This window comes from Sminthopsis crassicaudata, chromosome 5 (assembly GCF_048593235.1).
Source record: "Sminthopsis crassicaudata isolate SCR6 chromosome 5, ASM4859323v1, whole genome shotgun sequence".
NCBI classification, from domain to species: domain Eukaryota; kingdom Metazoa; phylum Chordata; class Mammalia; order Dasyuromorphia; family Dasyuridae; genus Sminthopsis; species Sminthopsis crassicaudata.
Window position 1 is genome coordinate 259,534,590 of NC_133621.1, and position 14,913 is coordinate 259,549,502.

Genomic DNA, 14,913 nt, shown 5'->3' on the forward strand with positions numbered 1-14,913 from the left:
GGTCTTTCTGAAGTACATCTTGCTGATCATTTGTAATAGAACAATAATATTCAATAACATTCATATACCATAATTTATTCAGTCATTCTCCAACTGAACATCCACTCACTTTCCATTTCCTTACCACTATAAAAAGGATTGCCCTAAATATTTTTTCACATGTGTGTCATTTACCCTTTTTTTTATGATCTCTTAGGGATATACACCCAGCCAGCACTGCTGGATCAAAGAGTATGCACAGTTTGATAGATCTTTTGGCATAGTTCCAAATTGCTCTCCAAAATGGTTGGATCATTTCACAATTCCACCAACAATGTATTAGAGTCCCAGTTTTCACGCATCCTCTCCAACATTTATCATTATCTTTTCCTGTCATCTTAGCCAATCTAAAAGGTATGAAGACCTTTCAGATTTGTCTAAATTTGCATTTCTCTGATCGATAGTGATTGAGAGCATTTTTTCATATGTGGTTTCAATAAATAAAATGTTTTCATAATCGCTTTAATTCTTTATTCTGAAAACTATCTGTTCATATCCTTTGGCCATTTATCAGTTAGGGAATAGCTTGTATTCTTATAAATTCTTATAATAAAAATAAAATCTCTGTATATTTTAGAAATTAGGCCTTTATCAGACTTCTTGGATATAATCCCCCCTCTCCAGTTTTCTGCTTTCCTTCTAATCTTGGCTGCATTGGTTTTGTTTGTACAAAATCTTTTTATTTTAATATAAGCAAAATTATCCATTCTGCATTTTGTAATGTTCTCTAGTTCCTCTTTGACAATAAATTCATTCCTTCTAAACAGATCTGAGAGGGAGACTATGCCTTGTTCTCCTAATTTGGTTATATTATCATCTTTATGTTTAAATAACAAACCCATTTCAACCTTAAATGGTATAAATTGTTAGGTGATGGTCAAAAAAAAAAAAAAGACAGAGAGAAGAAGGGAAGAAGGAAGAGAGGAAGGAAGAAAGGAGGGAGGGAGAAAGCACATAGGGAAATGAAATAAAAATCATATAAATCCTCATTTTAGAAGATTGCTATAACCTTCTCCTACCATTTCTTTCTTTATGGTTACTATTAATGAGCTAAACTTGAATTTTCCATTTTTAAAATTTTTTTTTCTCTTTGGAAACTGTGTTAATTAAATGGGTAGAGGAACTAAGAGGGACATGGAGAAGAAAAGATCACATTAGAAAACATCTTCACTAAGAAAAGAAACAACACATTTTTGACTAACTTGACCATTGACATAGAATCCCTGGTAAAATTTGGTTCATAAGGCAGTAATTGCTTTTTATCTATTGTTATGTATTCTTTGGTTATTCTGGAAATAAGAAAATTGAATATTTTTAACTACAGGGGAAGGATGTATTTGTCAAAAAGGAATTTTAAAAATGTTCAATTTATTAAGCAATACCAACAAGTACATTGAAAGTTGAATGAAGAAGAAATGGTTATTTTTTTCCAGGTCTCACATTGGCATCTTTTGGAGGAATGAAGTACTCTGCATAGTTTTTTTTTTTTTTTAATTTTGTTTGTTTTGTTTTGTTTCTTTGTCCAAAATTAAGTAGTCAAGTTTTTTTTTTTTTTATTAATTTTTCATTCTGTATATATCTGGGAAAAACAATCAAATAAACCTGAATGATAGATGTCACTTGAACTAGGGTCACAATACATTAAAAAAATCTATGTTAAAATTTAGGTTATGCATAAAAGATATATATATATATATATATATATATATATATATATATATATATATATATATTTTTCTCCCTCTAAGGCAGTTGGGATTGTGATTGGCCCAGATCCTCCTGACTTCAGGGCTGGTGCTCTATCTACTGCACCACCTAACTGCCCATGTATATAATTTTTTAAAGTGTCATGATGATTATTGTTTTCTCTCTCTTGAACTTTTATTTCAATAACTTCCAAAAATGTTAAATGGAATATCAACAGAAATATACAAATGGATTTTTAAAAACATTCTTCAGTCCCAATAACTCCTTTAAAACAAAAGAAAGAAAATAAAACTGATTATGGATGATTATTTCAAAGGTTGATTTTTTAAAAATTGCCTTTATGTAATACTTTTTTTTCTTCTGAAGAGATTTTATTCTATAGCCATTCCAATATGAAGGACAGAACTCATTTTCTATTTGAACACTATCATTCAGTACTTTGAAAACAGAATTATGACTCACTGCTTTGTCTGCACTTACAGAGAGAAGGTGTAGACATATATTTTTAAAGTACTATATTGAGCCTAAGAAACTTTGGATAGTCTGCTAAGTACAGTGAAATGGGGAAGTGGTGACAGCCTATCTGGAAAATTCAAATCCCAGACCTCTCTTTTTTTCTTAATAGCAGGTTTTATTTTGGAAAGAGGGAGGAAACTGATTAGTCAGATAATTGCCTCAACTCTCCAGTTGACTTAGTCCTATTTGGACAGAGCCTTGATGTCACAGCATCTGTACATTTCAGAAAAAAAAAAAGTAGATTCTATTGAACAATGGATAAATCCAATAATCAAGGATTATGAACACTATTATCACTAAGTATTGCCACATGTAGGAAACTACCCCAAAGCAGTGTTTCAAATATGGGAATCTTCAGTAGAACTTGCCAACATTTTGAACTTAAAAAGCAGCTTGAGGAATTACTGTAGAAGGGCTCTGGAAGATTTTTGTTTTTCTTTTGCTGTGTGGGCTATATTGTATAACTAGGTTAGTTTCTTTTTTCCCAAACCCACAGGAAGAAATGTTTGGAAACAAAGGTAGCAATCATGTTGAAAAACAATGATGACAACAATAAAGTCAACCACGATGAAACTATTTGGGGTTATGGTTTCAGTTACACCTGATTGTGATTTTTCCTCCCTCCATTATAGACTAAATTGGGTATTTTAATTTCAGTTCTATTTCTCCCCACTTTTTACATTTTCTAATTTGTTTCCATTATCCAAAATAATTATTTACACTTAAGAACATATTTCTTTTCTAAATTTGCAAATACAAATGTGTAGATATGAAAAAGGACAATAATTAATGATTGATTATCTCAACCCAGTAGAAAGCTATACACATTAAATAGTAGCTGGTATATATAAGGTGCTCTGCTATTTTCTGAGGGAAGTAAAGATAAAAATCAAAAGTATTTTCTAACTTCAAGGAACTTATCTTCTAGTTGTATAAATTAAGCATATGTACTATCTTAATAAAGTTATGTATACAGGTTCCAAATTTTATTTTTCTTTTCTAAATTATTCATTTCAATAGTATAAATAACTTAAATTATGCAAATATTTTAAAATTATTCATTGCAGTCTATATTTGTATGTGTAGTTCCTAATCAACTTGAAGAATTGCCCAATAAACTTGATACTCTTAAAGAACATGTCTCTCAGCCTACAGGTGCCTACAGAAACTTTCCCTTTTATAAGTAGACATGCTTACTGGTATTTAGCTGTGAATTTCTGTAAGGACACCCTGTAATTGAATTTCCTTCCAGAATGTTTAGTATTTGAGAATCAGGGGAATGGACTCTTGTCAGGAAAATTGCCTCTTCTTTTAAAGTAAAACAAAATGGTGGCACACTTCCTCTCTCTTGGTATTTTCTCTAAGCCACAGTTATTGCCTCCTGCTCCTTTTCCTTGTCTTCCTTCTTCTTTTCTCCTTTTTCCTGTCTGACTCTTTGGGACTCCATGGACCATAGTATGCCATGTCTTTCTATCCTACACTATCATCTCCCAAATATGTCCCAGCTCATGTTCATTGCTTTCATGACACTTTTCAGACATCTCTCTACTTTTGCCATGATATGCACAGACATTGACTGTATAGCCTCCAAAGTATGCTTATTTTCCAGGGGGAAGTCAGTGGGTTTTTGTGCATTTAAAAAATGTTTCTGAATCTCTTCATGTGTTCTTAGAGGCTTTTCCTCTGGGGTGGGGGGGGGGAAAGACTGTCTTGTACTGAGTATTATGTGAGTAACATGAGTGAATTTTGGAGAGTTCCTCACATTTACAATGCAGGAAACACCTATAAAATATCAGGAGTATATTACAGATTTTTGGGGTACACCAGGTTAGAACAAGGAACTAAAGAGAGAATTGTTTTCTCTGGTTCTAGCCTATGAGATTGTACTCAAACCATGTGGACCTGGAAACTTGGGCACAAAATAAATGAGAATAATTGAAACAACATTGAAACATAAGCATCCTTGGAAAGCAGGTCATGTAAATATTATTCTTTACTTTTCAGAAATGGATGTGTCACATTTAAATAAATTTCAGATCTTCTTTCTCAAAACGTAGTCCCTCACCCATCTCCATTCTGCACTATCACAAGAGCCTTCAGCTGAGTGTCACTTTTATGGATTATGCTATACTAAGTTGCTATACCTTCACATGAGTTTTCTCCATATTGAATAGGTAATTTTGTGATGATTGTGGTAAGTTTTAAAATTAGTTTGCCCAATCAGAATTCCAGAGAGTTAGGAAGAAAGCTTTCTCCATAAAAGAAAGTTATAAAAATATGAGATATAGCTTATAATTTATTTCTAAGCCTTGGAAGGTGAACCTATAGGCCTATTGATTGTAGCACACCATCCATAATCGCAACATCCATAGACGTTCTTTTCCATAATACAGAACAACACAAAGTTGAACTTCTTTAATTCATTAGAATGCAAAACTACTTTGCAGTTTCTGAGTTCAACAAATCTAGGGAAATACAATACAACCAAATAGTGATTACTTGTAAGTACAATTTTTCCTCGCTCCTGGGTGATGCTCTCTGGAGAGAAACTATGAAAGTAAATTGCTTTTAAATGCACCCTTCTAAATGTAAATCTGGGCAGAAAAAGTGCATGTCAGTGGCAGGAGATAACACTATTCATTTCCCCCAACCCCTTGGTGAATTATTTTTCTTTCTTTTTCTTACTAGGCTTTCCATTTGGGCTAATATTATCCTAAATATATCCACTGATGAGGCAACAAATCATACATTCATAAGTCCCTATGTTTCAGACTGCCAAAGAAATTAATGACACTATTTATAAATAACCAAGATAACATTAGCATAATACCTGCAATCACAATTTCATTCCTAAAAACTCAAATAATGCAATGTGTCTAACAAGATAGGAACATATTTTGGTACTCAAGTAAACTTTTCTTGCTTTTTTAGGACCATTTATAACATTTCTAAAGTCACTTAAAATTTTATATTTATGGTAAAAAGTGCAAATTAAAGGGAACCAAAACCACTCTTTTGAATCAATTGGGCACTAACAAAATGACATATCTGTCTCACATCTTGAAAACAAAATTTGTCTTTTGCTGTTCTGTTTCTCAGCCCATGGGTTTTTTTGTTTGTTTGTTTGTTTGTTTCCCCTGAGACGCTTGCTGTTTGGGCTGGGAAGGATAATATAGTAAGTTCAATATCGTGGAGATGAGAATGCAGAACACAGTCCAATTTAGGTTCTAACCATGTTGAGATGAAAGGGAATCTAGCTTTTGTTGTTGGGATTAGAGAAAAAGATAATACAGGAAAGAATGCTATAGGCATTCGGACTGGGTAAAGATATAATAAAAGAATGGTCTTTAGGGAAGAAGTTTATCACAGTAGACATTGGCACTCTGGGATAATGTTCTGTGCATTCCACATTAGTATTTTTTATTAAGTAAAAACACTTTGCCAATTTCCTCTATCTTCTCCAAAGATATCAAAATCAGGGATTATGTTTTCCTTTTAAAACATTTTTTGATTTAAATTATTCATCAATATTCTCTTAATATCTTAAATTTTTCTCTGAGGTTTTAAGTGGCATTAAGATGACCAGTAATGAGAATGATGGGACAGCTTGGCCCTGGAGTGAGGAAAACTTTACTTCAAAAACAGCCTCAAACACGTAATAGATATGTGATTCTGGGAAAGTCACTAAACTACTGTTTAATGTTTAAAGTACTGTTTCTTTAGTTTCCTAATTTGTAAAATGAGATGGAGAGGGAAAAAGCAAACTACTCCTTTATCTTAATTTTTTTCATTATTATTTTACTTTCCAAATACATATAAAGATAGTTTCTACATTGTTTTTCTAAGACTTTGTATTCCAATTTTTCTCCCTTTCTCCCATCTTCCCCTTCTTTCAAGACAGCAAATAATCTGCTATAAGTTAAATATTCATAATTCTTTTAAACTTATTTGTCATATTATGCAAGAAATATCAGACCAAAAGAGAAAAAGCATGGGAAAGGAAAAGAAAATCAATCAAACAAAAAAAATGAAAATGCTATGCAAGAATCCATATTCATTCTCCATAGTTCTCTCTTTCGATATGAATGGCATTCTCCATCCAAGTCTATTGGAATTCCCTTGAATCATCTGATCATCACATAATCTTGTTATTACTGTGTACAATGTTCTCTTGCTTCTGCTTGTCTCACACAGCATCTGTTCATATTCTTCCCAGGCTTTTCTGAAATCTGCCTGATTATCATTTCTTATGAAACAAAAATATTCCATATATCATAACTTATTCAGCCATTTCCCAATTGATGGACATCTCACTTTCCAGTTATTTGCCAACTATTTTTTCTACAAATATTTTTGTACTTTTTAGTCCTTTTTCATCTTATATCTTTGGGATACAGATTTAGTAGAGATGCTGCTGAATCAAAGGGTATGCATAGTTTTATATCCTTTTGGGCATAACCACTCCATTATTTTTGCCAAGAAAACCCTATATGGGATAATGAAGACTTAGATATGACTAAAATGACAAAACAATATGCACATGATAATAAATAACCGCTAGAATGCTTTACAACAAGCATATTATTTGTTAAATATTTGTTCATTTATTTAATATAAAACTTTGAGTATGCTACTGAAAATCTCTGTGAACTCCAATTTATCCTACTTAAAGATGATATAATAAATACAGTAATGCATGATAATTTTAAAATAATGGCAACTTTTTATATTATCCTGTAACAAAATATTTTAAATATATATATATATATATATAGATATAGATATATATATATATATCCCAAGAATGATTAGCAGAGCAAATTAAGAATCATGAAGAATTATTCATCATTAAAAAATATTCAGGTGGTGATGAGGTCCTGGATATTAAGGTGGTTGTTAGAAGAGAAATTTTGAAGCATTAATAGGATTATAATATTCCCTAAAGTAAGCATGGAAGAGCTTTGATGAAAACAATTCAGCCTTAATTGGCCTTTTGTTAATGTGGACTTTTGTTAAAGTTTCACCCTAGGTTGAAATCTCTATAAACCCCACCTTTATTCTATCCAATTAGAAAGCCAAAAAAACTTCATAAAAGATTTGCTCATTCTGTAGATCTTTGCTAATTTCTCTATGAGTTCAGCCTGCCAATCCTTTATGGTGACTTCCTCCTGGTTAATTGTTTTTCCCCTTATTAATTACTAAAATCCCTTTCTTTGTAACTCTTCTTAGAATTTAGTTCACACTTAGCAGTGTAATAAAAGAAAATCTTTGCTTCTTGATTTGGAGATCTATACCTCTAAATTCTTTTGGTACAACTTGCAACCACAGCTTGTAACCCCAATACACTTTTGGGTTCTCAATCTCATCATTTTGGTGGCTAACCCTATCATTCTGGTGACCTGATATGGGAAGAGTCTGACTTAACCACATAGCCTCAAATTTTGGTGTCCCTGTTTGGGGAACCTCAACTTTTAGTGTCTCTGTATAGAGAACCTCAACAAGAGGATTCCTTTTTATAAATTATATGAAAGTTATCTACTCAGTTATCAGTTGGAAAAAAGAACTTAAGAGGTTCCTTGTAAGTTTTAGATATTATGTTTCAATGGAAATGAGTACAAACATATTCAATGGAATTCTATTGAAACCATTAAAAAAAAAGTCTTAATTTTCTCTGTTAATTACTCTCAGGTCCTTCTTTTCCCTCTTTTCCTCTTCCCTTTCTTCCCTGTCTCTCCTCTCCTCTCTCCTCTCTTCTTTTTTCCCAACTTTTCACTTGAATCAGAAAAAGACAGACTCAACCAGAAAGAATCAGAATCAAAATACCAATAGCAAACAAAGAAAATTAAAATGAATTCAGAAAGACAGAGAGAAATGAGAGCTCTTCATTCTCTATTGGGTACTTAATGACTGTACTCATCTTGTGAAGAAATTAGGAAAGTTATTATAAAAAGTTCTTTCTCCACTGTCCTTTTTCATGCCTGTCCAATAACATTAAATGTTTTCAGTATAATCATATTTTTATGCCTCAAACATGAGGAAGCCAGAAGTTATTCAGAAATAAGTAAAATTTCAAATTAAACAGAGAACTAGACCTTTGTCTGAGTATTATGAACTCTCCAAACTGAAGGCTCTGTACTATCATGATTATTTTGATATTTTTGTATGATATAAACTCTAAAAATTAAAGTAAGGAACAATTTGACCTGGGGATAATTACTTTGCACCTAGATTAAATAAGTCCCCAGAGAAAAGATATATTTTGAAAAAGAAATAGATCATACCTTGAACAACTCCAAGAGAAAGGCAGGAAATACCTATAAAGGATACAATTCTTAATGATCCAGCAAGGATGATGGAGAAAAAAAGATGGATTATTAGTTAATCAATTTAACACCATCCAGCAATATTCAGTTGAATTACTGGAGTTTCTTCTGAGTTCACTTCATTTACTGTTATCAATACATAATGTTTCTTCTTTATATGTGGGGGTTTTGTTTGTTTATTCTTATTTTCATCCTCAATTCTCATACTGGGACTTTGTTCCAGGGACAGGTACACTAAGCAGTTAGGTCTTGTTTAATCCCTTTCCTTATTCATACTAATGTTGTTGCTGCAATTCTAGATGGGACTGCTGGGGCCATTTCCTATTTTGCTGAAATCCCTGATATTTGACTCCATGAACCCAGTTTGAGTGCTGGTCTTTGATACATCTTCATATCACTTCCCTTCTATCTTAAGCAGTCTGGATTGGATTGACTCCCCTGCTTTGCCTCTCATGAGTGCTGAAGGGATATCAGATATTATTGTGTTCTCAGGTCTTTCAGAGAACTAGTATGAGTTGGCCAAGATACATCAACCACTAAGAGTAAGTCTTAGATTTTAATTAAGCTCTTATGTAAATGGGCTTTAGATTCCATAAAATTTTCCCAGGTGCATCTAATGTCTGACCTGTTGTTCTTGCACAGTTATATTCAGGGTATGAGCTTTATCTAATATTCATGCCCTGGCCAGGGTTGACCAGATTGGAAGTTTAAACTGGACTCAATTTCTGATGTCCCAACCAGGGCACTACTTTGAATTATCTCAAACTATTGTTTGCTGACACATAAATAACAAGCCTCTTAAATAACTATAGGGAGGAGCTCAGTATCTTTCCAGGGTTGCCTTCAAAAAACCAAAATTGGTATCCAAGAGGCCTAGTAGATGTCCTATTGCCTCATACCCCATTTACCAGGAGTCCTAACTTCTAACACATATCTCCCTCATCCCCTTCTGCTTCTCATTCCAAACTCAGAACACTAGTAGGTTTTTATCGTTGTGTTTATGTCTTCCTCAATCAGATGAAAGATGTTATTAATAATTCCCATAAATTGATAACAATCAATCTTCATTTTTTTTATTCCCGAAGATTCTTGTCCATAATCCCCATCAATCCTCCTTAGGTAGATTCACATGACTTTCTGGACCTTCCTATAGATTGTTAAAATACTCTATGAGAATGAGTATAATACACATGATATATATCAACTATCCCTTGATCTTGTGAGATAAAGAACCCATCTTCTAGAAACACATTTGGAAGATACCTTTCGGAGGACTTTGGTCTTCTATAACAGAGGTACTGAATTCAAAATGAAATTGGGTTCACTAAAGTGTGTTTAACAATACCTGCAGGAGGTCTATTGACTTAGGAAAACACATATCATGATTATTTAAGTTTTATTATATTTTACTTATTTTGTTAATTATTTTTCAATTACATTTAAATCTATACTCAAGATTCTGGGTGACATGCAGCCTGAGACATCTTTATTCTATAGCATTCAAGAAACTTTTAAAAAAATTGTTGTTTTATAAAGATGATGCTGCCTCTAAATATTTGAATGACAAAATGCCTTAGAAAGACCTTTTTCAGTTTTCCTTAAGATTATTAGAAATATATATATTTTTTGTTATCTTCCCCCCTCTAGCATATGGGATCAATTCAGGAGGAAGATAAAGTTTGAAAGGGAGTCTGGATATTAGCATAATTGATAATGTATTTGATTGAAATTTCTAATCAAAATTTTAGGGTGAATATTTTAAAAATCATAAATGTAATTTTTATGTTAAAGAAAATTTTATGGCTTTTTAAAACAATATAAATCTAAGGCATTTTGTAACAGAATAGATGGAGAAATAATGCCCAGCAGTCCACCCAGTTCTGTGATGTCAGCTCAACAAAAGTTGAAACTGACCAGAAATTTTGGAGATTCAGAGGGAATTATGATTACATAGACTTGGTTGGTACCAGATGTCTACTTGACTATCTCTATGTATACCAGCGGTTTCTAATTTAGTTTTTCTATTAATAAAAAAATAAAAAAATTTATAACACATGTGCCATTGGAAAGGATTTCACTCTAAGTTTTAAGGCTAAGTAAATCTAGGTGAGTAAAAGCTGTGGGAAATAATGTTAGCATTGAAGTGAAGCAATTTTCACTAGATTACAGTGAATCAACATTTTTACAATCGTTTTTGATTTTTATAGCAAAGTATAATAATAGTTTCCAAATAGGGTCATTTACTTGTCTAGATGGCAGTGTCTCTCAAAGCCCTATATTCATAAGTTCATGGCTATGTGGGTATTTGAGTTTCATGGTTCAACTTTCATATCAATGCAACAACAAATTGAACCGGATTTGTTGATATATAATGAAGAATGAGCGCATTTGGGGAAATCCAGCTTTATTTGGGGGTAAGCATCCCTGGGAGGATTTGCTTAGACTCAAAAGGCTTTAGTAGACTATAATACAAAATGTAAGACATAAGAAAAGACTCAGGCAATAAATTAAACAAACTACAGGGAGGAAAAGAAAGATGGTAAAGGATAAGACTTGAAGACCAAGTAATATGTAAATAAATCAATAAGTTCAATATATCCAAAAAGGAGCTCATTATCTTTTACCCCAAACCCTCTCAGGCTCCTAACATCCTGGAATCTTCACTTTCTTTCATCCCCCCTCCCCCATTAAATCTATTGTGAAAGCTACTGATTTCACCTATGTGACATCTCTAAAATTTTCCCTCTTCTCTTCTGACACTGCCATCATTTTAGTGTAGCCCTCATCATCTCACTCCTAGATTAGCTCACAGGAGACTCTATCTGTCTCAATTCTCTCCCCAAACCAATCTATTCTGTATTCAGTAACTAATATGATTTTTCTACAGTGCAAGTCAGATCATGTAACCCCCTTATTCAATAAACTCTAGCTTCCTGCACCCTTAGGATCATATACAAAATACTTTGCTTGGCCTTCAAAGCCATTTATAGTCTACCCCCTCTTACCTTTCCAGACTTTCTATATTTTACTCCCCAATACTTACTCTTCAGGCGACTTTAGCCTCCTGGCTGTTCCCAAAATTATATATATACCTCCTCTCAGCTCTAGCATTTTCTTTAGATCTCCCCTATGCCTAAAATGCTCTTTTTTTTTTCAACTCTGTCTGTTGATTTCCTTGATTTGTTTTATATCCCAATTAAGATCTCAACTTGTGGAGCAATCTTTTCCCAAAACCCTCTTAATTATAGTACCTTCCCTCTGTAGATTATTATCTATTGTGTAGGTAGCTTACTTTGTATTTGTTTGCGGATTATCATCCTCCATTAGATTGTAACCTCTTTTTTATTATAGTAAGCTTATTTATTTTTAATACACATTACTTTATGAATCATGTTGGGAGAGAAAAATCAGAGCAAAAGGGAAAAACATGGGAGAGATAAAAAACAGAAAAAGAAGGGAATATGTTAACTTACATTCAGTCCTCTTAGATATTTTTTTGCATGCAGATGGCATTTTCTGTCCAAAGTCTGTTGGATTGCTTTGGATCACTGAACTATTGAGAAGAACCAAGCCTTACATAGTTGATTACCGCACATTCTTGCTGTTATTGTATACATTTTATTCCTGGTTCTGCTTGCTTCTCTCAGCATCAGTTCATATAAATCATCCCAGGCCTTTCAATAATCAGCTTGATCATAATTTTTATGGAACAATAACATTCCATTACATTCATGTACCACAGTTTGTTCAGCCATTCCCTAACTCATGGACATCCATTTCTTTCCAATTCTTTACTACCACAAAAATTGCTGCTATATACATTTTTGCACATGTGGATTCTTTCCCCTGCTTTATATTTCCTTGGGATATAGACTGAGTAATGGCACTGCTGGGTCAAAGGGTGATACTCTTTGAGGTAGAAAAGAAAAGACATGGGTCATACTTTGCACACTTTTTTAGTATTGAGCATTAATAAACCACCAGGAATAAGAGAAAAGCAAGACCAGTTAATGTTATTAGATGCCACCTATTAACTTGGAGAGGAAAGAGTGCTAGAATCAAATACTTTGGATTCAAATACAACCTTTGTTGTTTAATGCCTGACAAACTATTTAACCTCCTTAGGCACCAGTTTTTTTTTTTTTTTATTTGTGAAATTAATACGTTGGATTAGGGAGACTCTGAAGTTAATTCCAGCTAAAAATCTATGTTCCCCTATGTGTAGCAAAGACATCATACTAAGATGAATTAATTTCAAGCTAATATGAATTCTGAGGTGAATAAGTTAGGTGAAATAAAGAAAATATCTGTTTCATATGTTTACTTCTATTCCTGTATTAAGGAAAGAAGATTTCCATCCTTTTCTATTTCCCTTATTATTTATGAACTTTCAACTTATGTGTGTTTTGAGGAGGAAGGGAATGGAATGAGATGGGTCTGGACCTTCTCCTATAAGGGCATAAAATGACATAAGGAAAAAAGAAAACATTATAAAAGATACTCGTGCATATTTCCTTTTAGGTATAAAATAAAATTATCTGTTTTATTTATAAATATTATTCATAAATATATAGATATCTTTAAGAGTCATATGTTTAATAGCTGTCTAAATATGACAACTTGCCTTGATGTGTGGTGTAGAGAGATATCTGACCTATCTCTCTCAAATTCAATGCACAAATCAACGTGCTCTTATTAAACAATTATTATTTGTCATGGGCAACTAAGTGGTGCAGTGGATAGAATGCCAGACCTGGAGGCAGGAAGACACGTCATTTTGCACTCAAATCTGGTCTCAGACACTGTGTGTGTGTGACTCTGGGCAAGTCACTTAACCCTATTTTCCCCAGTCCCTTGTCTGCAAAATGAGCTGGAGAAATGATAAATCACCAAGAAAACACCAAATAGGGTAATGAATAGTTGGACATGATTGAAAAATTATTGACCAACAACATTTATCAGTCACTGTGCTTAATTCTGTGGAAATAAAGATAGGCAAAAATGTTTCCTGTTTTCAAAGACTTCATATTCTAATGGAATGAGAGGACAATATGCATACAAGTATATATACAAGATATACAATAAATATACATAGGGCAAATTGGAAATAATGCTAGAGGAAAGGCACTTGAATTGGGAGAAAGAGGAGACTTTTTCCCAGAGGTAGGCATTGAGCTGAATCAAGAAGGAAGCCAGGGAATCCAGGAAGAAAATATTAGGAGTAAGAATATTCCAGACAAGGGGGACAGGAGATGGATTGTTATAGGAGAGTAACAGCAAGAAGTTCATTGTCTCTGGATATAAAGTAAATGGATGGGAAGAAAGTATATTAAGACTGGAAAAATAAGAAGGAGTTGTATTGTGAAATATTTTAAAAATCAAATAATGAATTTTATTATTAATCCTTGAAAGTAATAGGGACCTGCTGGAATTTATTGGTTATAGATAACGGACTACACTAAGGAAAGACTTGAAGCAGGATGACCAGCCATAGAATCTTGCAATAGTTTAGTGGAAAGATTGATTAAAAATAGTGATTATACAAAAGATCATCAAGAATAACTAGGCTTCTTTAGCAAATGAAGAATTAAGTACATATCAGAGAAGTTGTAAGATTAGATTAGACCCATGAATTTCCAAGGAGAAAAAGAAAAAGTTCTTAGACCAGAAGAAAGAGAGAGAGAGAGAGAGAGAGAGAGAGAGAGAGAGAGAGAGAGAGAGAGAGAGAGAGAGAATAATTCTCAGCTATTAACATAATAGATATCTAAGTTATGGAAGTCAGAGGGAAGTTTGGAGTGGGTAGCTTCCTCTACAAATCTGTAGTTTTGGACAATATTCAGAGTTTTTTTTTTTTTTTTTTAAACTAACTGCTTCTCTTGAAGCCCTTTCATTTTAAGAATGAGAATCCTTTCTCCTCTTACAGCAAGAATTGTAAGACCCTTTCAGGGAAAAAAGGATTTTCCAGGATATAGAGTTAGAACTGGATGAAAATTAATAAAGACAAATAAGGAAGAAACAACTAAACATAAATATTTCAATATGAGTGTGAGTTATACTTTTTCTAATCACATATACAAACAATGTGTATATGTATATATAAATATGTATAAGTATACAAATATTTATATATACATGTACTTATATACAGACACAAACATATAATCTTGATGATTTTAAAGGTCATTTACTATAAGTCTCACATGATAGTGATTTGAAAGTAGAGTTTCAAAAAAATAAAGGACTTGAAAGAAGATCACATTGATAATAAGTGATAAAGCCTAGAATAAAATCTCAGATTTTCTGATTTCAAATTCAATAGTATTTCTAT